Source organism: Drosophila obscura, unplaced genomic scaffold (genome assembly GCF_018151105.1).
Source record: "Drosophila obscura isolate BZ-5 IFL unplaced genomic scaffold, ASM1815110v1 contig_4, whole genome shotgun sequence".
In the NCBI taxonomy this organism is placed as follows: Eukaryota; Metazoa; Arthropoda; class Insecta; order Diptera; family Drosophilidae; genus Drosophila; species Drosophila obscura.
In genome coordinates, this window is record NW_024542828.1 from 6,592,964 (window position 1) to 6,619,322 (window position 26,359).

At 40.8% G+C, this 26,359-nt stretch overlaps 1 long non-coding RNA gene across 1 annotated transcript in view; it reads left to right on the forward strand.

The window, feature by feature from the left end:
- LOC121404759 overlaps positions 1-26,359 on the forward strand; it is a 55,623-nt gene that overhangs the window by 25,997 nt on the left and 3,267 nt on the right. The window contains exon 3 of the long non-coding RNA XR_005968191.1: positions 4,029-4,118. This is a non-coding gene — a long non-coding RNA (uncharacterized LOC121404759). The remainder of the gene's footprint in view (positions 1-4,028; positions 4,119-26,359) is intronic.

The following is a 26,359-nucleotide window of genomic DNA, read 5'->3' on the forward strand; positions in this document are numbered from 1 at the left end:
TCTTGCTGCCCTCCAGCATCTTTTTGCAAATGAGATTTCGTTCAGTTTTGTGCTGTGATAAATTGTTGATGGCTTGAATGTTGAATGTGTTTGCACGGATAAGGGCAGCAGCGGTGTTGGTGTGTGTGTGTGTGTGTGGGTGTCAGGGATGTGGAATGTTTGAGGGGGTGATGAGAGGTCGTCGATTGGTTTGGCATTTCGCTTGTTATGAAATTTTTACCCCCTCCCTTTGCTTGAGTGAGGAATTTCTCGCTCGTTCGTTTTCTAGATTTCCTTCTTAGATTTTTGCATATATATTTTTCCCGCACTTCTTGCTAGATTTTCTTTTACAATTTCGCTAACATTTGCCTGTCCCCCCCCTCTCTCTCTCTCTCTCCCGCTCTCTGTCTTATTTTTGGCTTTCCTTCTTGCCATTTTTGGGGTTTCATTGCCTGCGTTTCTTCTGGGGTTTCTTCCTTCGTTTTAATCCAGTTGAATGAACCTAATATGGAAATAATTCTGTGTGCCTCGTTTTAATCCATTTCAATGAACTCTATATGGAAATTACACAGCGGAATGTGTGTGTGTGTGTGTGTGGATGATACGTTATGTAGGATCCACTGCAGTGAAAAAAGGTAGAAATTCTTAAAGAAATCTTCAAAGATTTTTGAGCAGAACAAGAACCCGATAAAACATTTCTCAATTTTCTCAATTTATTTCAAACCTAAAAGTTTATGTTCAAGTTCAGTGATTTTTGTGTGTGTGTAGCAAAAGGCAGCGTGTAGTGGAGCAAGTTCATTTAGCCATTAACTAAGCCAAAAAAAAAGAACTGAAATCCAATTAAAAGTTAAACGCCACAAAGGCAGCGCCACCCCAAAAGAAAAAGGTAGATGGGGGCCCCCACCCGTTGTAGTGGTTTTAAGGATGAAAACTTGAAATGTTGAACATTTGGTCAAGTTGAAGGCTGCTTACGCCCCCCGTAACCCAGTACCCCACCCCGCCAAAAAGACTGGCGGCAGCAGAAGGACCCAAGAACCAAGCAGCGAAGCAGCAGCGCGGCTAGCATATTATAAATAACATTCAAACACGCAAACAGTTTGTGGCAGGTGCCACTGGGTCTGTAGCATAGTGGAGAAGGGGGCACTATCCCCGGCCCCCCCCTGCAGAACGAGTTAACGAAGCCATTGGCCGCCGTCGCCGCCGCTGCCTGAAGCAGGCAAAAGTGTTGCGTGCCCGAAAACTCTTTTGGCCGGTTGCAGAAAACTTTTCCGGTGGAAAATACAGTAAGGAACTTTGATTAAGTTTTCCATCGACTTAAAGTTTTCCGTCTCTCTCTCTCTCTCACTCTCTTGGTCTTCCTCTGTCTTTCTAGCGCCCAAGAGAACTTCGAGGCGGCGAAAATTAACTAACCCACGTAAAAAGAGATAGAAAGAGCATGGGAGAGGGAGAGAGGGAGCAGCAGAACGATAGACGTGCCTGGGCTGTGTAAGAGGAAAACCCGCCTAAGTATGCTATAGGAAATGCCCCCCCCCCCCCAGGCACGTGCGCTCCCTCAACGCATTTAAATGAGTGTGAAAGAGAGGCAGAAAACGAGATGGTGAAGCAGGCAAAGAGGCAGGGCAGAAAGCTGAGATGATGAGGATGTGGGCGGAATAGATAGACCGAAAAACCTCCTTTATGATTATTGTCTTAAAATTAATCAAAGTGTGTTGTGTGTCGTCGTCGTCATCGTCTCTGTTGGTGGAAAGTTTCTTCGAGGGGGTGGGCTGAACTAATAGATTTTGCCACCAGAAAATCGCTCCATCGCTTTCGCGCCTCGTCCGCTCATCGTTCTGCTACTCCGCCGTCTCCCCTCTGCGACCTACCGCCCACCGTCTTTTGGCCATCATCCTGGGAGGAGGATTTTTGCCCATCTACTGGCACTGGTCCACCTCCACATCCCGCTCTGCTGTTCTCCCGCTCTGCTTTTGTTTTGTGTTTGTGTTTTGCATTTAATTGATATCCGCACCCAGCCCCCCCTCTTTCACCACCTAACCCACATTCTTTGCCTTATTCTACGCCCATTTCTGCACCCTTTTGTTCGTGCCCTCCGCCACTCATTTCCAATTTTATTGGCTCTGCTCTGGTCGAAAACTTTTGATACTTTCGTGGATTTCGAGGATTAATTAAATTACAGGCAATATTTGTTATGCACAGGACATCGCCCGGACCGAGGGATTTGTCTCCTGCCGGCAACTGAAACAAATTGTTTTGGCGTGTGAAAGTTTTTGCGCATCGATCGCAGGCGAATGGGGAGAACTTTTTGTGGGCTCTGTGGGCAGGAGAGTTGCGGTCGTTGTTGGCCATTTTTGACAGTGGTTTTTTTTTTTTTTGTGGCCCAAATTGTCGTTTGATATGGCCAAGACACACAGTGTGGCTAAGCAGAACAACTGCGGGACTCAATCGATGCTTCGATTTGCTCGCGGAAAGCCACACACACACAAAGGAAAGCCAGCCACGCGTCATTTGCATAAGGCGCTGCCACACAGGCATATGCCACACTTTATGAAATGTCAGGCAGGCTGCCCCCTGCGCCCCGTCTTCTCTGTGTGTCGCCGGCTAACCAACTTTCAAACATTGCCCCGCCACATTGACAGCTTCCACCGCTGTGCAGCGCGCTGCCCTGCTGTCAAACGTCAACCGCCATTTTATGGAATTTTTAAATGTATATCTATGGGCAACCAAAAAAAGAATAAAAAAAGAAGGAAAAGTGTGTGGTAAATGTGTGGGAAAAGTGAGTCAAAAATATCGCTGGAAAGTGCTGTAAATGTAGTGGCGGCGGGGAGCAAGTGAGGAAAATTGTCCGCGAACAAAAAAAGTGAGGAAAACTGTCAGAGTGGGGGGGAGAAAAAAAAACGAAGCAAACAACAACAAAAAGTTGGAGCACATTTTTCAACTGTCATCGGTTTAAGCTGATGAAATTGCCGACTGCCATGCAACCCACCTACCCACCCACCATACTGCCCCCCTCCACCCAGCAGAATTGTACAGGACCGACAGTAGACCCTTCCCATTCCATTAGGGGTACTCGCTGGTGTTGCTGCTGCTTCATTTGCCATCATGCTGCCGCTGCCATCATCGTCAATAATATGACATGAGTACTCTCCTGCCCCCAGCCTTCCTCCCGCTGTGTGGAGTCGGGGAGCTCCAATTTTTCCCTTTTCATCTTTTGGGTGCCTGCTGCTGCTGCTGTTGCTTCTTCTCCTCCTTTTGCTCTTGTTGTTGATTTCTCATAATGTTTTCTGGGTTCTGGGTTTTTTTTCCTATTTTTTTTTTGATTTAGTGCTGGAAATTGTTTTCGCTGTTCTCCCCCTTCCTGCCGCTCACTCCCCACTCACTAATGGTTCTGTCTTTGGGGGGGAGGTCCTTTGGTGTCCTGTGGTGTTCTAGGAGTGCGAGTATTTGCCCACTTTTGTATTTGTGTGTGTTTTTATTTGCTCTACTGATTATGATGCTATTTTTGACACTCGATAAAGTCAATAAACACACAAAATTGTCCTGTTAAATAATAGTCCTACGTTTATGAGCTGATGGATGTGGAGAGGGTCTGTCTGTGGGGGGTTTTTCTGCGGTAATTTGGTGGACAGAGGCATTGGTGAATTATTACATACTAGCCTTTACATTCATTTGCAATGCACTTAAATAATAATACGAATATTTAAAAATCCCCAAATCTATACATTTTTTCCTCGATGCTCCTGCACAATTTCCTCGACTGAATGCTTCCAAAAGTATGTCCCCTCTTTGGACTACACCACTGTCCTTGCAGGGGGTAATCATCATCATCATTATCATCATTTTTTTCCCATTTTGAGCACAAAGAGCCTGTGCTGTGTTGCTGGGGCTGGGGCTGGGGCTGGCTGGTCATTTATTTAAGTGCCGGCTTTTTGGCTTTATTGTTTAACTGCTCGCTTGATTCATCGATTTCCTGCCGCAGCCATAAATCAATTTAGTTATATATATATTTATATCCTCCCCCACATTCATTTCTTTTCTCTCTGTTTTTGCAGGAGGCAAATCGAACAAAAATCGAAACAATCCAATCGGAACACAAATCTTGAAACCAAAGTCCATTGCGGTTCCGCCAATTAATATTGATGGTGAGTTGATTTTTTTTTTGTATATATTTTTGAACATTTTCTTACTTCATTCGCAGTAGTTATACATTGGAGGGGGTTTTTTTTTGTTGGTTTCAATGAATTTTAATTTCTATAAATTGAATTTTATTTGGTCATAAAATTCAATTATATTTTTATCAGGTGTATAAAAGTCAACCAAATGAAAAATGATGCAAGAATTAAATGCATTTCTGTATACGCGTAGTTATTCGAGTTTGCATGAATCCAGAAATTATTTAAAACGATTTTTGGATTTTTTGGATTTCAAATAAATATTTGCTGAAAAAAATAAAAGTGGCTTCCAGTAGAAAATAGAATTATAAATATTTAAAGGAATCTGAAAGAATTTATAGAGCTGTGAAATCAAAGTATTTATTTTTTAAGGAAATAAAAGACAAAAAATATGCATAAATTCCCATTGCAATGAGGCTGAGCGAATGGATTTGTGTGTGTGTGTGTTTGTGTGTGGAATAATTCAAATAACTCACAATAATTCGCTGAAATATGTATGTCCGCTTTGTATACATATGTTAGATTTGTGGCATTATTTCTCTTTGATAGAGAACACTGTTAAGGAAAACTGCTAGGATAGCAATGTTGGGGAACACACGAGCACACTGTTAAGGGAATATTGTAAAGCTTTATTTCAATTTCTCTGTAAACAGAAATAGTGTGCAAATAGTTTAGAGCTATTTACATTAATAAATAAATAAATAAAAAAATAATAAAATAAAAACAAAAATAAATATTAAAAATATTAAATTAATTCTTAAAAGCTTTAAGCTTGTATCTCTTGGCTCATTTGAAATCCTCCTCACACCCGTATTGCATTGTTTGTGCTGGACAAATTCTGGCTTTAATTTAAAATTTTCTTTAGATCTCTGTTCGCTCTATTTGAATCGATAAAAGAGCAATGCTTACAAATGGCCAATCCTCCTTCCTTCTGCATGTAGAGTTTTGGAACGCAGTGTTGTGTGTGTGTGTGTGTGTGTGTTTGTTCCATTTTAAATGCAGTTTGTTGAACTTTCTTTCGATGTGCAATTTGTATTACTAATGCGGAGGGCAAACAAAGATGAGCTGGATGAAAACGGTTTCTGGGGTAAAACTGGAGGGAAAACAGAAGAGCAGCAGCAGAAAATGGGAGAAAAAAAAGGAGAGCAGCAGAGAAAATGGGAGAAAAAAAAGGAGAGCAGCAGTAGAAAATGTTAGAAAAAAAAGAGAAGAAGTAAAATGGCAATGGCCAATGAGTCGAATGATTCGGGCAATTGGAATTCCAAAGGAGCAAATAGGACCCACACACCCAGGACCAGGACCAGGACTCTTCCACTGTGTGCTAGATTGCCTTTCGGTTTGAGGCGGAAAGATGCTCCGTAATAATTCACTTCTCTCCGGCCATGAGGGGGGAAACGGGGAAAAAAAGGATTAAATATTCAACACACAAGTCGGAGACCAGGAAGACATTTCAAGAGTCATATAGAAGGAGTGCAGTAGGGGCAGTAGGAGGAGGAGCAGCATCAGCAGGCAGCAGCTGTAAAGTTTAGTTTAAGTGCAACACCAACAACATCGACGACGACGACGACGACAGAACTTGCCTTAAATGCGCTCATGTGCAAAAATGCCATTGTTTTGGATTTGGCCGTAAACAAAGCGTTGAATGAAACAGCAACAAAAAAGCAAAGAAAAAAAACTATAGCAAAGAATTTCCCTTTACTTTTTGCCACCGAAGAAAAAACTAGGCGAAAAAGGTAGGCAAAGAGGCAGGTGGCAGGTGGCAGGTGGCATGTGGCATACAACAACGAATACACGTGAAGGGAAACAAAACGGAAGCCAGAGACTAGTTGGTACAGCAAATACATAAGTGAAAAAGGTTTCAATAACAAAAATGCTTAGAAAATATATGAGACATGCGGAATGCCCTGTACGGAAAGGTTTTTGGAAATGAAAGTCTTTGGTTTAATTTCGCGAATTATTATTGGAGTTTTTTTTTTTTTATATGGGGAAAATAATTTCTTAAAAATCTTTTTGTTATATTTCACACCAATTATCATTAATGTATACCTTTAAAGGGTTATTGCTTATACAAAATGCGGCTTATTCAACCAAGAACCATCAACTAAACCGCTTAAACCGTTTCTTGCCTCAAATTGTTGCACTTTTCCCTGGACTTTCTTTGACCTAGCACTGACTTACTGACTCCAAACTTTGTTAAACACAGCGCCAGCTTCCATTAAGCAGCTTCTAGGGCTTAGTTGCAACTCTTCCTAAGCAACTGAGGTCTTAATCCTAGGCTTAAACTTATTCTAAGACCCAAGATATGCCCCACTTTGTGCCTGCAGTTTACAGGGTATGCATTCAGGCAACAAGAGCAGCAACAACAATGGACGTTCAGCACTTGAGAAAACCTCCCACAGCCACCGCTGTCTCCCTCCGCCTACCTATTACAGAGAGAGAGAGAGAGAGGGGAATAGTGTAAGGAACGGGCGTTAGAACTTTTGGTTGAGAATTCTACATCCTTTTTAGTTTTCGTTCTCGTCTCTCGTCTCTCGCTCTCGTGTCTCGTTTTTCTTGAGGATGTACAAAAAAGAGTCCTTCGTATTGGGTTTTTGGGGGACCCTGCTTTTGCTTTCAACGGGGAGCCAAGAGGGAGAGCTAGAGAGAGCACTGGGTAGGGAGACTACTGGACGATGCCACAAATGGCGTCACATGCTAAAAACCCAAATAGCAACAGCCACAACAGCAGCAGCAGCAACAACAGCAGCAATGTGGAAAATGTAGAACTTGCAATTCCATTGCAAAAACTTTTTGAAATGCCAAGAAGATGTTGGAGCAGGAGGAGAAGGGCAGGGAGGACACACTACACAAGTCATAAAATACACAGAACCCAACAAGGCAAACAGCAGAAAGGACAATACACGCACACACAGACACACTGAAGACTTTCGGTACAGTTGAGTGCACACAATGTCCACGCCAAAAGCCCCCCCCCCAAAAATGTATGGATAGTGTTGGTGTTTTGTTGTGACTGTAGTTTCACTCGGCTGCTCGTTTCCGGTTTCATTGCAGTCACATTTTTGGCATATGTCACCACAGACAAGCACACACACACACACACACTCGCTCTCTATGCAATTACAGGGCTCACCCGCAAGCACACACAAATTGTTACTTTGGAAACATTTTAAGCAGAATTGAATTTACTCGAATTTACTTGAAAGGTGGCAGAAGGAATACTGGATAGGAGAGCACCCGAAAGTGAGGCAGAACCAAACATCCGGAGGATCAGGAAATATACAGCCAAAAACTACCCAAAAAAAAAAGAGGAACAATGCCGGCCCAACCATTAAATATTTCTGCAAACAAATTGACCATTCGAAAAACGCTTTTCTGTCATGTGTGGCACACAGGATAGAGAGCCTGTGCCCCGCGTGTGTGCCCCAGCAACAGTTCCATAAAAACGGCTTATAAATTATTATATGCCACACAAAAGATGTAAAAGTATTTGGTTCGCTCACTTTCGCAGAGCCATAGAACAGAACAGAGTTTATAAATTGACCATAAAAACCAGAAGGAGTCGATGGCGGCACACCAAACACAATAAAAAAAAAACTTTGCGACAAATTGTGGGGGAAAAAAGAGCAGCACACATAGAGAGGGGGTTGATGGAATAAATTATACCCAAGGAATTTTTAGGGGGATTATAAATAGCAACTAAATGGCAGTAATATCTTAATGAATCGTTGCAAGAAGTCTGATTTCAAGTTGGATTAAAATGCGAAGAATATCTTAATGTATTAAAAATACTATAAATACTAAACAAATACTATAAAGAGACTAGAAAATACTAGGTTAAATACTAGAAAATACACCAGAACAGCTTTTCCAAATAGTAGAAAATATTGGAAAAGACTTTAAAAATACGGGAAATATGTTAGAAAATTTTAAAAATAATTTCGAGATACTAGATAATACTAAAAAATACTAGACACATACAAGCAATATACTACAAAATACGATAAAAATATCCGAAAAATACTATAAAATATACATATTCCAGAAAATGCATTTAAAATACTAGAATATGTTTAATAAACTAGAAATGTTGATCATTAGCTTCGTTTATAAGCTAGAAGCTTCATTAGAAGCAGAAAATCATAGCCAAAAAGTTTAACAGAATATTTATTCTCAAAGAAAATAGATTAGTCAATATGTTTGGCTTGATTTTAAACGGCTTGAACTGTCCCTATAATTATAAGACTAGCATACAAATCTTCTAACTTTTAGTAGCATACCAAACCCAATAGCCGCATATGCCCCATCTCACCTATCGCAATCAAAGAGTATTCAATAATGTTGTAAAAGTTTAACCCACAATTGTTGGCGGTTGAGCTCCTCTCAATCCTTCAGTTTATTTGTATAAAATAGATTGTGTCTAAATATTTATGCTTTCAGCTTTTTGGAGTTCACTTCCCAGGCAGGAATTCCAGTCCATTGGCCGGCAGGCCGGGCCTGTCTGTGGATCTCCTCTTATTTTGGGTCATGTATCGCGGGCGGGCGGGACGGGTGTTTTTGTTTGGCTTTCATTTTGGCAAATTGATTTGTCCATTTTGCCTAGAAATATTCTATCTCAATTGTTGTGTGTGTGTGTGTGTGTGTGTGGGTTGGATGTTTGAATGAAAATGGTTAAATGGTGGCAGTTCCATTAAGTTGATTAATTGTCAATCAGTAACAATATTTGTCGTAGAAACCTTTTTGGGCTTTATTGGCAGTTAGCCAAAAGTAAGCTAAAACGATGGGTAGGTAAAGTGGTGTAGGCCATTTGGGTAGAATTTTGAAAGTGATGTACACATTATATATTTCGTTGATCCAGTGAAGGCTCTCTCTCTCTCTCTCTCTCTCTCCCTGCTATCTCTCTGTTCCATCTGCCTTTTAGGCTTTGTTAGAACGCTGCCTTTCCACATTGGAAATAAATATTTTATAGCATTTTGTAGGCTCTCGCTCTCTCTCCGCTTGCCGCTTACAAAACACAATATGGTGGCCGTCGCCGCCATTTTGGCATTTCCCAACTAGTTTGCCATTTTTGGCCATTCCGCCATATTTCATTTCCGCTTTTCCGCTTGTATTTGTTGCTGCTGTATTTGTTCCTCCATTTCCTTTGTTTGTTTGTCATGTCGCTCTGGCACTGGCACTGGCACTGCCACAGCCACTGCTGCCATGGCGCATTTTCCGAAAACTCAATTATTTATGCATGTCACGTTATTTTCTGGCAAAAGAGCAAAAAAAAAAAAAATACTAAAACCGAAAGAAAAGAAAACTGGAAAAGAATGAAAGAAAATCCAACATACCAGCGCCGAAAAAACCAAGCCAAACAATCATGAGTTGGGTTGAACAACACTCCACGCAAAGAATCACACGCTACACACAGAACACACACACACAGAACACACACACACAGAACACACAGCACACTCACTCACAACAACAACCAAAAAATGGAGAAATTTGAGCTAAAATGACCCACGAAAATTCAAATGTCCCCGAAAATGTGAGAAATGTGAGCTGCAGGGAGGAGAATCGCCGGAATCGCCTTCTTCCCCGTTTTCTCTATGTGTATTGGTCTCTGTTCTTTTTATTTGTACCTTTACGCTCTATCCACTGCTTTGCTTTGCTCTAACAGCATTGGAATATTTAATTTGGAATTCTTCTGACAGCAGACGATTTAGGCGCACAGGAAGGCATAGCAGGTGTACCACCTTTACCTTTCGACTGACACATGAGCACACGTACAATGCGAAGAATATATCTGCTTGCCCCTCAATTGATTAAGCTCTCCTTCTCGTGCTTCTCCCTACTAGATCTTTGGTTATCTTTTCTCTCAATGCTGCTACGACTCGCGTTACTGCATTTCTCATTATAATAATCCTCCCGCTACATGTCACACGTCTTCTTTTACTGCACTTCTTTCTTTGTCTACCACATCTGTATCTCTCTAGCTCTCTCGCTCTCTCTCTGCCTGCTACTTGTCTCTTTCTACAACAACTACATATGTATTTTGTCTCTGCCTACTTCTCAGTGTCCTACTCATTCCACCTGCCGTTCAGAACTTAACATTTGTTAGGTGCAAAGCTGATTACACTAGTCAACACGATTTTTCCTCAAGGAACAAAACGAACTTTTTCTTAAAGATTTGGGGCTTAGAAATGGTTTGATGATATATTTTTTTTTTCTATGGCAGAACTTTTTTTTGAAGAATTTTAGAAAACTGGTATTTTTTTTAAGCTTTTTTCAGAGGTAGCGCTTGTTTTTTTTTTATAACTGTAGTATCTTACGTCTGGTTGTAAGCAAACGAACAAGGGTTGTACATTTGGTACCTGATCGCGCTCCTTTGTTCCCAATGGGCAGTTGGGCCCGCCGCATTCAAAAAGGTATTTTTTGTTCATTTTTTCCATATTTTAGGTTTGGTTAACGAATTTTAGCTCCAAAGTCTCTCCATAGATTTTAATGAGCGATACCTTAAACGACGCCAAATTAACGCACCTATACACAAAAAAATAGAGGACACAAGATATAATTTTTTTTCGACTTTTCCTGAGTTTTTAAAGTCAAAATTTCGTAAAAAATACCCCACAAAAATCATAATTTTTGCATTTCAATGCTTTATATTTCCCAGACGGTAAGCTGAAATCACAAAGTGTTTGGCATCAACTTCTAGCTGTTTCAATTATCTTTTCAAAATAGCAAAGTTCTTTACAACCAGACGTAAGATACTAGAGTTATGTGAAAAAAACAAGCGTTACCTCTGAAAAAAGCTTAAAAAAAAAATACCAGACTTCAAAAATTCTTCAAAAAAAAGTTCTGCCATAGAAAAAAAACCATAATTCTTTACAAAATTTTGAAGCCCCATATCTATCAGAAAAAGTCGGTTTGGATCCTTGAGGAAAAAAAAAAGTTCGATTTTATCGAGTAGTGTTATTAGATTTGGCTGCCATGTAACATTGTATTCTTTGTGAATGGGTTTCCCTTTTTGGGGAAAACTTCTCATAATCTAAGAGAGGGAACAGCGGAAAAGGAAGAGGTGCTACAGCGAAAGAGGGAGAGTGGGTGCAGAGGGAAACAGGGAAACAAAAGAAGGAAGCTCTGCAGCAGCAGCAAGGCAACACATGCCATTGATGGCAATTGAATTGTAATTCGATTCAATGACAAATTTCTTTATTTGCAGACGAAATAATTTTTCATTTCCCACACACACAAACACATACAGAAACACATATACACATATACAATACATACATATATCGCGTATGTCGCATATGTATATATGTGTGTGTATATATAAAACCGATTTCTTAATGAGAAATGAGTCCCAGAGCGTGGAGCAGCAGCAGTGGCCTGAACAGTAAGGATATTGACAGCCACTCAAGAATCAAAAGTCCGGCTCATTGATTTCACTCCCAGTGTACAGCCATCCATCCATTCATCCATCCATCAATTGATCCATCAATCAATCAATCAATATCCATCGCCACTGCACTGTCATATTAAAAATTGACGTGACGCCTGGTTGGACATTGTTTAATATGCGATATATAATGCTATACATATATATATATATATATATATATATACACATATGTATATACATATGTATGTGTTTATGTATGTAGTACATATTTACGTTAAAGATTTTTCCTTCGGATTTTGTGATGTTGAACAACAATAAAATCATATTTTTTTATGTTTGTGCGGCCTGTCAACAGCAGCAGCAGCAGCAGCAGGAGCGGGAGTCAAAAGTAAATTTAACCAATTGAATTAAGTTTAAACTGTCATAAAAAACACACACACAGATATTTACGCTAAAAAACAAAGATAGATAGAAATAAAACCACAGCAAAAATAAAAACCCCAAATCGAATTGGTGTTCATTGGGGCGATAAATTGAATTGTTGTCGCCACAATTTACAATGCCACGCCCTAATAGCGACGCTTTTTGTTGCAAAAGTAGCGTCTCCTTTTTCCTTCCCCTCCCCCATCATATTTTGCGGGCTTTACGGCTCTTTTTGTTTCGAAATTTTTTGTTGGTTTTCTTTTTATCATCTATTAGTAGGTACATATGTACGAGCATATATTTGCCAACGGTTCTCCCTACGATTCACCTCCTTTATAGATATCACCTTGTGCACTTTTAATTTCTACTGGATTTTTCTTTACTGTATCCTTCTGTATTTGTAGTTGTGCCTCATATCAGAACTTTTCTATACGAATTGCTTCTACATCTTTTCCTTTTTTCTATTATATTATTCCCTATATTTTACATATTTAATACACTCCCACCATATCTTTCCCTCGTTTCTATTTATTTTTATGTATTTTATAATCTCTTATTTTTAATTTCTCAAATAAATTTTCTATATACGAATCTCTTCTTTAAATATTTTCCGCTGTTCCATAAATCTGTTCTTTTATTTTTTTAATTTTCCTTCGCTTCTATAGAATTGCTTCTTCGCTTATAGCTTTGCCCCGTTTCATGCCAAATATCATTTGCAATCTCCTCTCCACCCATGCCTTTATCCATCTCACCCTATCGCTGTGATTGTTACATTATCGGCTTTGCTTTTCTCTGGCCATAATATGACATTATTTGCCATTTGCCTTCAACCAAAACTTGTCCACGACTTTTGCGTCTCTTTCAGCCGCTCGTTTCCCGCGTCATAAGGGGGCCGGGGGTCCTGTATGCGATGCGTATTGTAATCAAGTCATAAATTTGCTCAAAATGCGAATTGGTCTAAAGCGTTGCCACGACATTCCCGCCCAACGACAGACACCCAACTCAACCCCACCCACTCCAAACGAACTGCCAACTCGTTTGCAGAGGCCGCACGTGCCGTCACACACACACACACGCTTACAAAGAGAGAGAGAGAGAGAGAGGTTTAAAGATGAGTGAAAGAGAGCGAGGAGTGGGTTATAAGCATAAAGATTTATCTTTGAGCAAGAAGAAGGCCAAAACTCTTTTTTCTTCATTTTTGGTTTTCAATAAGAAAGGATTAAGTTCAAGAAAGAAAACTACAAAACGTTGGGGATGGCTAGGGTAGGGTGTAGGGTGTAGGGAAGCTTTTCCTTAAACTCTGCTTTATGGTACCCCCCCTTTCCCTTTGGTGTACTCTCCGCTCTGTGCCTGCACTAACCCTTTGGACTGATTTGCCGCTCTCCACCTTTTCCCTGCACTAACTCTTTGACTGCTTTGCTCCTTGGATTCCTTGCCTCTCCCACACACACCCCATGAAAGCCAATAAAAAGCAAAGATCGCATATCTACAAAACCCAACTTTTATACAGGCCTCCGTTCAGGCCCCCCATTTCTTGCCTCTTGCTGGCACCCATTCAGACCCCTTTCTTGTCTCTTGCCGGGACCCTTTCTTGCCTCTGGCTGGCACTCTTTCTTGCCCCTTTCTTGCCTCTTGCTGGCACCCTTTCTTGCCCCCATGCTGCCTCTTGCTCTGGCCACATCTCCTGTGTCATTCCATGGGGCGATAAGTGTTATTTTCAACTGCCAGTCGTCGTGATTCTATATGCCCGACACCAAACAAAAAAAAAAGGGAAAGAAAGTTTCATGTTACCAAACGTTGGGCTGCCCGCCTCCTTTTTCTTTGGCTGGATTCTCGGAATCAACAGAGTGTCTGTGTGTGTGTGTCCATAAATTTTCTTATCACTGGATATCTGCCACATTAAATTTGTCTTGAAATCTTCAACTTGTGCCACAGAAGTTTGCTCCAATAAACTTCAAGAGACTTGTCAAAAAAAACAAGAGACAGAGAGAGAGAGAGAGAGAGAGAGAGAGTGAGGGAGAGAGAGAGAGAGGGGCTCAAAGCAAAAAGATTCAGATTCAAAATTCAAATTCAGACCCTGAGGACAAGAAAAATTTGTACCGGTTTTTTTTTCGTGAGGCAACAAATTATGAACAGCTTGCACCATATGAGAGAATGCCCCCCCCCCTGCCCCCTGCCTATTGCCTCCTGCTGTTTGAAACCAAAAACGTTTGCGGCACTTGACTTTTGCCACTTACCTCGAGAGACGAAAGTCGACTGACTGCTAGATGAAGGAGCAGCCGCAGCAGCAGCAGGAGTTCAGAGTTTACGGCTTTGGCTTCATTTAATTTTTCATAAGGCCAAATGGAAATGTTCATTCTTCATTCTTCAAGTGGCTTTCGAGCTGCAGCGAACCAGAACAGTGTGTGTGTGTGTGTGTGGGCCGCTTGCCGCCTTTGCTGGCTGATGAATCAAAGAGAATGCGAGTCGACTTAAGCTTTTCAATTTGTGGCTGCAGCTTGAGAGCGGAATATACAAATTGATTAGGGCACTTTGGTCATTAAGCTTTCGACAAGTACCGAAACACTGCCAGAAATTTTAGCAGAAAAGCTTGAGAAGTGCAGAGAGAAAATGTCTGAAGAGGAGGAGAGGTAATTTTGGATTAAAGATTAAAATAAATGAATGTCGGAAAATTAAGAAAAAGAAAATTGGGATTTAATTTTAAAATAAAGATTAAAATAAAATTCTTGGTAGAATTTTGGAAATGAAAAAAATCCTAGAATTTGGAGGCACCTCTGGAACCTCTTGTAGTTCGATAAAAACAAATTTAAGCAAATACTTAAGTGATTAATATCTAGAGAAGATTTCCAAGAACGATTTTTCACAGATTTCTTATAGATAGTTTTTGCATTTTAATTATTTGCCAGCGCCCCAAGTAAATTTTGTTATTTAATGCAGTAATCCATCAAGAGTTGAAATATTAAAGCATATTCGGTTCCACTTAAATCTAAAAAAACATTTGTCAATCTTATACATTTTTGTATTTATATTTTATTCTCTTTCTTTCGCTTTTAGATTAATTTATGGCTAATAAATTAAAAATAGTTTATTAAATTATTATTTATTTATTATTATTATTAATTATTTATTAAATAGCATTTATACATATTTCCAACTCTGTTGAATTTATCTCTCTGTGCATCTCCTGCTTGAAGTGTTTCCGTTGCACATCTGGAAATGCTAATAGGAACTCGTGTCTAAAAGTTTTTCTAAACTTTTCAATTGAGATGTAGCCAAAGTGTTTGGCTTTCATGGAAAGTGTGCCAAGAATCACCAATAATTATGTAGAACGAACAAAAAAAAAGAAAAGAATTGAATTTATGAGGAATTTTGTGCTTGTGCGCTCTCTTTTTTTGTTTTTGTTTTGTTTTTTTCTTCTTTCAATTTATAATAATATGTAAAACTAATTTGAAGTTGCGGGAAGTTTTCTACAGCCCTCCCTCTGCTTATCCCTGTACTGTGCTCCTCCTTTGCTTTGCCTCACGCTTAGCCCGAGCCTGAGTTTTGTGCAAATTCCTTTTAGAATTTCAATTAAACTTTGCGTCACTTTGTCGCAGCGCTGCCAACTCGTCGCAGCAGCAGCAGCAGAAGCAGCTGTCAAGGCGCTGCCTGCCGCCTAATGGAGCTGCCCCATCAAAAGAAGAGTGGTGGTGAAACGTGACGCAGGAGGGGGATTGTCATTGGTAGGGGACTGACTGCCGCGTTAGCTGTCAACATTTGTTCAACACAAAATTTCAGTTTAGCATTTTACGCTTGACGCTTTGACTAATGGCTGAAAGAGGGTAGGTGGGGGTGCAGAGCGAAAAAGAAAGATAAAGAAAGAGAGAGAGAGCGGCAGGGGTGGGGATATATTAAGAGTAAGAGCGAGAAAGCTAGTGGTGGGGTGGGGGACTCGCAGCCAGTAAATGAATAATGCATTGCATTTTTTTTTTGTTTTGTTTTTTTCTATCCACAATTTAGCCAACTTTGATGGTGCGTCCTGCTGCCTGCCTGCCTGCCTGCACCTTTTCCGTGTTTCCTTTTGTGCGCGAAAAGTTGTACTTGCCGCCCCCCACAGTCACTAAGCAAGTTAGCAACTAAATGGCATTCCCCATGGCGCCACCCCCCCAACCCTTCTTGTATATATCACTGCTTCTGGCGCTGCTTCATAATTTAATTGCATTCTGTGTTCGGTGACATTTTCCCTTTTAGTTTTGTGGATCGAGTTTCCATCCTTAACTGCTGCTACTCCATTTCAATGTAAATGGTCAATCGTTTATCCATCCGCTTTTCTTTAGCTTTTATTTGGCTTTTCTTTGGCTTTTCTTTGGCTTTTCTTTGGCTTTTCTTTGGCATTTCTTTGGCTTTTCTTTGTGCTCTTTGCCACTACTTCTTCCTGTGCTAATAGCTCCTCTTTTTTCCTATAGTGTTTCCTGTTTCCTGTTTCCTACACCAAACTCCTGTTCTTTCTACTGCTGCTGTTGCTTCATCTTTCTATTCCCATTTGCCCCATCATAGATTCATCTATAAACTTCTACTTTGTCTTGTCTCATGGCTCTCTATCGGCTGACATCTTTTGTGCGCAGTTTAAATGCCAAACAACTTCATTCATATGCATAAATTGCAATCAGAAAAAAAGAAGAAAAAAAAATAAGCTTCAGGAACTTTGCCTTTTTCCTTGGCAAATCCTTTGCTAGTAGAAAAATATTTTCAATTTTTAATAATCGTAGCTTATAGAACCTTATAGACTCTGTCAATGAAGGCGGTTGGGCGAGTGGTGTGTGTGTGTGTGTCCTTTGCATCTTTATCTTCCTCTTACACACACACACACATGTGGCAGGACTTTAAGCCATCCTGGGAATAAATTTTTGTAATTCTGTTTGTTGTTGTCAGCAGTTTTTATGAGTTTTTCTTCTACAGGCATGAACTTCCACAATTTCCCCAATAAGTACCAGGGGACAACCCCCGTTGTCTCTTGTCTCCTGCCCTGCTGCCCTGTCTCTGCCCTGCTGCCGTGCCGCATGTTCACACAAGTTGATCAAGTTTTATGGTTGAATATTTTCCGGAGAACGAGAATGGCATTTGGCACTGTGGTTACGGATGGATGCAAGTTGTAGATACTCTTGAGCAGCTGGGATAGATGAGAGACTTTGAGAGAGAGAAATATAGAAAATATACAGAAGGAATATAAAATGTAGATACAAGCTAGATAGATAAAAAATAGATAGATGCCAATTAGGTACATAGATAAATGATCAATAAATAAAGTAAACAAAATTAAAATAAATTAATTAAAAAAAATAAAATATAAAAAGATACCATAAATAAAAAATAGAAGAAAAATTAAAGGAAGAAAATTTGCCACATACAAATATATCATACAAAGAGAAACAACTTTAAAAGATACAACACACAAAAAGATACAAAATAAGTAAATGGTGCAACATCATAAAAATATACAAAATACAATTGCATTATTTTTCCTTCTATTTTTTTTTTTGTATCTTCTTGAAATAATCTCCTGGCGTCAATAAAATTTCTATCAAGAAATCTTCCAGAGAGAGGGAAGTGTCACTTACGGGTAAGAGAGAGTTAGAGAGAGAGTGAAAGAGAGACCGACTGTTGCTGTATTTCCGTTGAGCAATTTCCGCTTTTCACACTTTACAGTGGGATTTCCATTTGGGAAATCGCATTTCAGATGCGACTGCCACATGGCATGACCTGCTGCCCTGGCATCCGAAGCGAGTAAGTGAGAGATAGAGAGAGTGCATCAATGGTTCGTGATGTTGCCACAACAGCGGTGAGTGGAAGCCCATTTTTAATGTCCATGTTTGAGTTTGCTCTGGCATTTCTTTCCTTTAATATTCCGCCAGTGCTCCATCGCCATCGAGTGATTGTTGCTGCTCCTCCCTACCAGCTAGTGCTTCTGCTTCTCCCTTCCAGTGACTGCTGCTGCTCCTCCCTCCCAACTAGTGCTGCTGCTCCTTCCTCCCAGTAACTGCTGCTCCTCCTCCCTTCCAGTGACTGCTGCTGCTGCTGCTGCTCATCCCTACTGCTGGCTGCAGTTTTCATCCTTTGCAGCGAGTTTTATGCAAATATGCGCAAATGTGTTCATTGCTTGAAAGTTTTCCCAACCTCAAAACCTCTCCCCTCCTCATACGCCGCATACTCGTTTGCCCCTCTGCCTTGCCTCCTGACTGCCTGACTGCTTGTGGCATTCTCGTGTCATAATCTCTGACAACTATCGGCATTCATGTGGCAGGCAGCTGAACCAACTGGCTTGGCTTGGCTTCTTCCTCCTCCTCCTCCTCCTCCTCCTCCTCCTCCTCCTGCTCTGTTCCTCCGCTAATCTGGCCTGCCCGCCCGAACGCACTTGGCATCTGCATGCCATTTGATTTGCTGACTTTGCTCACGCTTTACTTTAGTTTTTTTTTACAGAAAAAAGTGCAAACAGAAGTAGAAGAAGGGGGGCTCGACTATAGGTGGAGCAGCTGCCAACTGTGGTTTGCATTTTTATACTTTTGTGTTCTTTAGACTGGCCCCCACTCCACATGCCAGAACATTTTCTGCTGCTGCTGCTGTTGTTGGCACAACAATTTTGTTGCCGTTTTTGAATTGTGAACAGTGGAGTGGCTGACCAGTGACTGCTCCATTCGCCTGCCATATAGTGGCGGTAGAGTCCTGAAACCACATTCTCCTGCCATGCTGAAACCACAAGATTTTCTACACAATTCTCATGCCTCACGCTTCTCATGATTCTCCTCCTCCTGCTCCTCCTCCTGCACAATCTCTCTCCTTTTTTTTTCTCTGTGGTTTTGATATTAAGTGAAATTGAAACCTACTTTTGCTCCTCGACTGATTGCTCTTTTGTTTTTCTCTCTCTCTCCATGTGGCATGTGGCATGTGCAATTTTTAATAGCTTCCAAGCTTGAGGTTGAGCTTCGGGTCGATTCTGTCACTTCTCGCTGCTGCTGTTGCTGCTGCTGCTGCTGCTTGATCCTTTATCGCCCGTGCGGTTTTGTCCTTTAGCTTTTTTTGCTGCTGCTGCTGCTCCTGCTGTTATTTGCGGTCTGATCCTTGAGAAAAATACTCGTACTTTCGTCTCACATTTCCCCACTCAAGATGGATTGCTGGCTGCCTGGCTGGCTGGTTGCATGCCCACTGCCTCTTGTTGTTGCTGCTGCTGCTGCTGCACCGAATCTCACTCGAGTGAAATAATTGACAATGTCATACATATAATAAATCTCAAAAACATTTTGCAATTGTTTTTCCTTTTTTTTGGCTGTGGTTTTGGGCCAAAAACTTGAAATTGCTTTCAATTTATTGGATTTTATGGCTGGCTCTCTGACATCTGGCTGCTAAATATTTCAGAAATTGCAGCCGTTGTGCTGTGCTGTGCAGCTGTGTTGCTGTGCTGCTGTGTTGCTGTGTGTCTGTGTGCTTTTGTATAATTTATTCAACAGCTTATTGATGGCTTTAGTGGAAATGCTTGTAGCAGATATACCAATTTTCGACACGCAAAACAATATAAAATCAATTAAAACACTTTTGTGGCTCAAAAGTCAAGTCCACATACACACACACACACACACACACACACACATAGCGGGTGTTTATGATTAAATATTGCTCATACGCCGACAATCCTCTCTCTCCCCCCCACACCACTTGCTGTGCAGCACGCTGATTTTCATTTGGAAATGAAATCATTAAGTGGCGGTAGGCAGGCAGTACTCCTCTCTCTCCCTCTCTCCCTCTCCCCCTCTATACGACTGCACTCCATTTTCTCTGTGGCTTGACCCCCTTCCCCCTTTGCTTTCTGTTTGTTTTCAACTCAAATGAAACAGCCCATAATGGGGCCATAGTTCGGTCAGTCGGTTAGACTTTGTTTTGCTGCTGATGGCATATCAAAAAAAGCAAAAAGAAAAAGAAGCAAAGAAAAGAAGTCAATAGATGAAAACCACACAAAAAGTGGTAGCGAAAGGCAGAGAAGAACAGTCGGAAAACAGAGCGGGCGGTGGTGGGGGGGTACAGGACGTATATCAGTGCCAGTGATATATAGTTCTACTTTTTCTTCAGACTTAATTAAAAAACCAATTTTACTCGTATCTGAGCTACTGAAATTGAAAGGAAATTATTGTGCAGGGGAAATGAGCGTATAGGGAGCGGGGCCCAAAAGCAAAGCAAGGCAAGCAGGAATAAGGCCAATAAGGAGAGGCAGGCAATAGAAATAGAAGGAGGCCCATTGCTAGGTAGAAATAAGGTCAAAACAGGGAGCGGGGCGGGGAGTTTTGGTCAAGAAATGGGCAATGGTCAACCCCAAGGTCTTGGCATAATCACAACCAAAACTATATACAAATAAAACAAAAGTAAACAAAAAAACAAAAACATCACAGAAAAAAAGAAAAAGTTTATTTAAGCAACGAATATTTGTATATCCTTTCTCTGGCTTGAGGAGTCATAGAGTTTTAGATCTAGTCTAGTCTATTCTAGCTATCTAAACTTTTGTTATTTCAGACTATTATTTAAAGTATTTTATAATTTTTAGAACTTATTTTACCTAATCAGAATCGTCAATTTTCTAAGCGTTTTCAATTGTGTGGTTAATTCTTCATTGATAGATTCAGAGATTAAAGTTATTAAGTATAAATTTCTTTCGTATATTCCGCATCTGTGGCCAATCGATTCTCCAGTCGAATGTATCACATATCCAACATATTTATAAGCCTGTTTAATGGGTAGCATTCTAGCACCCCCCAGCACAACCGGCTCAACCTGCTCAACCGTTTCGTGTGCATTTGATGAAAGCCGTTGGTTTTTCTTTCGTCTACTGTTTTTCTGCCAAGTGCGCAGTTTCAATTTCCCCCCCCTCTGTTTTCTTTCGCTTTTTTCTGCGGGTATTTTCCCTTTTTTTTTGTGCTGCCCGCAAAAGTAGGCAACGCTGTAGAACTTGTTGTGGGGCCAGCCAGGCCTGCCTGCGGAAATGTCAAAACAAAATGCCGCTTAATGTGGCGTGTCCTGATCCATATACGAGAAATGGTGGTGCACCCGCACCCTCTAGCCCACCCCCAACAGAAACCCACCTGTATGTGTGGGTTCGTCAAAGGGGGTGTGGGGGGCGAATGGAGCATGTTGTTGTTTGAGGGATTCATCGATTTTCTTAAGCGGCAAACGTTTTTTTTTTGGTTTTGTTTTGCTTTGAATATTTGTTAGAGTTTACCCAAAAAGCACTCATGCAACAGCAACAATGGCAACAACAACAACAACAAGGAAGAGTAACAGCAGCCGGAGTACGACAATTGAACAGCAACAAAACAAGCACACAAAAATAAATATATAACGAAGCTTAAGCTACGCTAAAGAAGCATTACAAAAAAAGTACAACAAGTTTCTTTGCATTAAAATTGCTTTTTCCGACCGATGATTTTATTTCTAAGGAAATTATAAAGATAACAATTTAATGGCTTTTAAAACGATTTATATCATTATTTTAGGAATAGTCCTTCCACATACGTTTAGGAGTGTTTTGTTGTCGATATAGTTTTTGGATTATCTTAAACTTAATGGGATATTAACAGTTCTTGGCGTTTTATACTTTGTATAATAGTTAGCAGTTAATTGTTAATTAATTGAAATAAATAAATAAATACTTGTATGTACCAACAACATCGGAAATAATTTAGTTTGTGGCAATGTGCAGCCAGAGAATTGTCAAATTAATTTAATTAAACTGAAATGAAATCTAAAATCACAAACAAAATCTGTTTGGTATACTCGTACTCTATGCAATAAATAAAGCTGCTCTATCTTGCAATATCAACCTCGCATAGTACCCCCTAGCAAGTGTATAGAACAGTCGCCCCATCATGTTGCTTGTGTCGAGAGTTCTACACCCCAAAAAAAAAAATCCATTCGAATGCGATAAATTCCCCGGTATTTTTACGACCCGGAACACGTGAGGGGCAGGGCAGGCAAAAGGTTCAAATGCAGGTCTCTTCTGGGGTGGTTGTTTCTACTGTACCGCCAACCGCCACCCTTCACCCAGTACACCGCCAGCTGTAGAGAAAGTAAAGCAATTTAAGCGCTTTCAAAAATTGGTAACATTTCAACGCATTAGTTGGCTTAGCAGCAACTGCGTTGTGTCGCAGGGTCGCAGGGCAGAGTGCGTTGGCATGTGGCTTGTTTTGGGTTTTGCCGACACCATACCCCGAGGGGTTACCAGTGTTGTTAAGCGCACACCAATACGATAATTTATAGACCAAAACTGTGCTGTGCTCGCTTTTCTTTCATTTTATGCGATTTTCATTCTAATTTATATAGTTTATAATGTTTTTATTTTAATTTTATTTGCCCGCTGGTCGCGCAATTTAATTGCAGTCATAAATTTGGTTACACTCTGTGGCTCTTTTTCCCACCCTTTTTCCACTCTGTTTTGATGCCCGTTTTCTGTTTTCTGCCCCCTTTCAATATTTTTGCTTTATTGCGGAAATTTTTGTTTTGATTTTTGGGGTTGCCTTGGGGGTCTATGTTGTTTATTAGCTTTCTGACCCAATTTTCCACTCGGCCAAATAAGAATGGATTTTTCTTGCTGGCATTAGTTTTTCGTTGCGTTGCATAATTTCGTATTCCCATTTTAATTATTTATGTTCTTTTTATTGTAAATCAAAATAAATTGCCATTTTAAGTTGAGGGTTTTTTTTGCGGAACGCTGAAAAGCAGGCAACACTTTTGCACATGGCGCACGTTTTTTTCCACGCTTCGAAAGTTAAAATTGAAAAAATGTCACTGGGTTGCTGGCAGTTCCTGGGGTTGCTGGGGCTTAGGCGTTGGGGGGCAGCACGTATTAACGCTGCACATGTGTAAATCCAATTCAAAACAAGCCACGTGCGCCATGTAGCATGTAGAACCACCCCACCACCAGCACCAGCACCAGGCTCTGTAACCTTTCGCTGCAAGGAGGAAGGTTCTCTGCCTGCCAAAAAACTTTTTCCTGCCAGCCAATGCAGAAAGAAATTCCTCTCTTTTGTGTACCCATTAAATGGGTGCAGACCAATGGGTATGACAGGCCAGAGAATTAAGTCTAAAAGCTGCCATAAACAACATAAAAATGTAGTTAAAATAAGTGTTTTTCGTAGACTAAAACAGCAGAAAGCATTTTCATTTGGCATCATCTGTGATACAATTTCGTTGCAAATGTGTTTGAATGTTTTCATCTACTCCTAAAAATTGAACAAAATTCTTTGGTTGGAGAAAAACGCTAAGAAATGCCAATACTCTTTATCGAGCACTGCGTACAGGAGATATCTCTTTGTACCAGACACTCTGGGTATACATATATAAAGATTATAGCATACGCAGCTGCTTTTTCTTTTTCTTTTGCTCTGTTGTTGGTAACTTTTTGCTGAAAATACATTTAAAAAGTGAGTCACGATGCTTCAGCATTAGAGTGATGAACGAGAGGGGTACGGTACGCAGCTGATGTTGTTGCACACATTTGTCACGCTCTCAAAACAAACCCCCCCCGTACCACAGGGTAGGAAAAACTGAACAAAAGAATGCAAAAAGCGAACAAAAAGCTAGCAAAAAGCAATACAAAATCAAAAGAAAGATGAAATCAAATGATGAGCAAAATACTCGTTGCAAATGTGCAACATTTTGAGTCCATTTGAGTTCATGAAAAGCAGACAAAAGTCAGCTGAATAAATATCTATAAAATATCAAAAAATGAAAAGTGCATGGGGGCACATGATGCGGCAGCTGTGTTTGTGTTTGTGCAACTCTTTTCCAACAATTTACCAAAAGGCTTTTGCTTTGGTCATCACAAAAATGTGTGAGCGGGAGGGGTGGGCTGGGGCGGGGAACCCACAGCCAGAATTTTGTTGGAATTTTTGTGCAAAACAAATGAAGTGGAAAGATGCACGAAAGAATGAAAGAAAGAAGCTGCTGCTTGCCTGCCTGCTTGCTGGCCATATAAATTAGCTTGGAGTGTGGCAAGCACTTGAGCATGCCACAGGCATAATGTGTGTGTTTGTGTGTGTGCCCCCAGAAGAGACTTAGGGGGGATGGCCTGGATGGCAGCAGGGTGCCAAGTGCCATTTAGCATATTTTGTGTGCGTTTTCTGCTTGCTTTTCATTTCTTTTCGTTTTTGGGGGGCAATGTGAAGTGGAGTCTGCGCGCCTTTGAGCAGACAGAATGAGTCACAGCGAAGGTCGAGCTAGGGAGAAAGAGAGTGAGAGAGAGAGTGGGGTGGGGTGGGGTGGGGGCGGGACAACTATGTTAACCAAATAAATGCAGTTGAGTGAAGTTTTTAATTTGCATTAGCAGCAGGGAGAATGGCAGAGCGGCATTGGGGAAAGTGGGGAAAGCATTTTAATTTTACGCCATGACTCGCAAAAGAAAATTCTATGGAGACGACGACACACACACACACACACACACACACGGAATGGCAGGCAGCCATAAAGTGGCTGTTTCATTTGCGTAAAAGTCGTGCGAACGCGACAAATTGCCCCAAGGACATGAAACAAAAAAGTCCTGGTTGTGGGATCTCTTGGAATCCAACTGTAAGACAAAGCAAATGCCCCCAAGGCAGCAGGAGGAGCACAAAATAAATGTAAACATCTGCATTTATGACTTTTGCGGCTGGCTAATCTGATGTTGAGTATGCGTCAAGGCAAAGGCAAAGGAGGAAGGAGGAAGGAAACCCTCGGAGCAATACCAGTAGCAGTGGCAGCAGTCCAAGGGGAAAGGCACATTAACCACCCTTCATTTCCTTGGGAGATGAACTAAGTAAGGAGCGACCCCAACCACATGGCCACTATGGTTGTCAGCGGAAGAGGGGAAACACCGGGCAAACACAAACATGAAACAGAAGGGCATACGAGATGAAGAAAATGCTTCAGCTACTGAGGTGGTGGGGGGGGGGGGATGGGGGGGGGGCAGACAGTGAAACAAAGCTGGTGAAGATTGTAATTAACATAAAATTAATATCAACATGTGAGTAGCTCCTGGCAGCAGCAGCAGCAACACGGAACAGGTCTTAGCCCATGCCCCATGCTGGTGCTGTGGCACTGCAGAAACGGGGGGAGGGAAAGCTGCTGCTCTGATAGGATAAGGTCTTCCTGGATTTTGCTGCTCTCGACTACAATTCTGTTGATTGTTTCTTGCCTCGGAAGTCTCTGTGTCTCTGCATCTCTGTGTCTCTGCATCTCTGTGTCTCTGAATTTGGTAACAGTTTGTCCGAGTGCGCTGTCTTGACAAGTGCCTGTCGGCTTATGGCAGATGTCACTGCCCCAATTTGACACCTCAAAATTGTGTTGGAATTTCTATGCTGGAACTTTGGCATGCAGCAAGTTATTTACCAGCAAATGCTTTTTGGCAGACAAACCTTTCAAAATAGCTTCGTTTTCTGACCTTAAAGTATTTTCAGTGTTGCAAAACGGATTTTGAAAGTCCATTTAAAGAGGTAGATAGATAGTAAAATGGAATTTTATAAATTTATTTTCATTATGTAATTCGTAAACGATTTAGCTAGCAGCTTAAAAAGTGGTTTTAAATATTTTAAACTAATTTCTAACTAACATAAAAATAGACTTAAAGCTGCTGCTAAACAATAACAAATGTGAACTGGCTATAGCCTATTTTTGTAGCCGATTTGTAATCGATTCGTAGCTGATCCTTAAGCATTTTTAAACCGATTCAAAACCAATTCATAACCGTTCTCTAATTGATTTATTAATGATTGAGAATTTACATACATACCTTTAAGAATCAAACAATTTATTCCAATTGGATTGCGCTCCAAACTGTATTTCGCACACAACTATTAAACATTCCAAGCTGCTCACATTCTGCTCCTAAATGCATATTATAATCATCAATAGTATGCCATTTCCATGGCATATGAAGGACATTCGAGTTAAGTGACATCCACTGCCTGATTCGGATTCGGATGCTGAATCCATTTCCATTTGCATTCCCCCTTTTGTCGTCGGGCCATTGACATGCCGCCCGTTCACCACTGGAATGTATTACAATTCATTCGCACAACAACAGCAATTATCAATTAAATCGTGTCCATTACTGGGCCAAAAGAAGTGCAAAAAAAAAGTGCATGCAACATGGTTGCACATTTGTTAGCGCTCTCACTCTCTCTCTCTCTCTCTATGTCTCTTTCGCTCTGTGCAACACTTTTTAATTACAAATAGGGGACTACGTAGGGGACTCGAACAAATTGCAAACATTTTATTATTTTTGCATAACAAAACAGAAGGGGGGGAGGAGGAAGTGGGTACCGACCAAATGCTATAAAGAGAGGCAAGAAAATTGCGTTTCCCTTTTGGGGCAACATAAACCCCCATTCCATCTCCCTCTCTCTCTCTC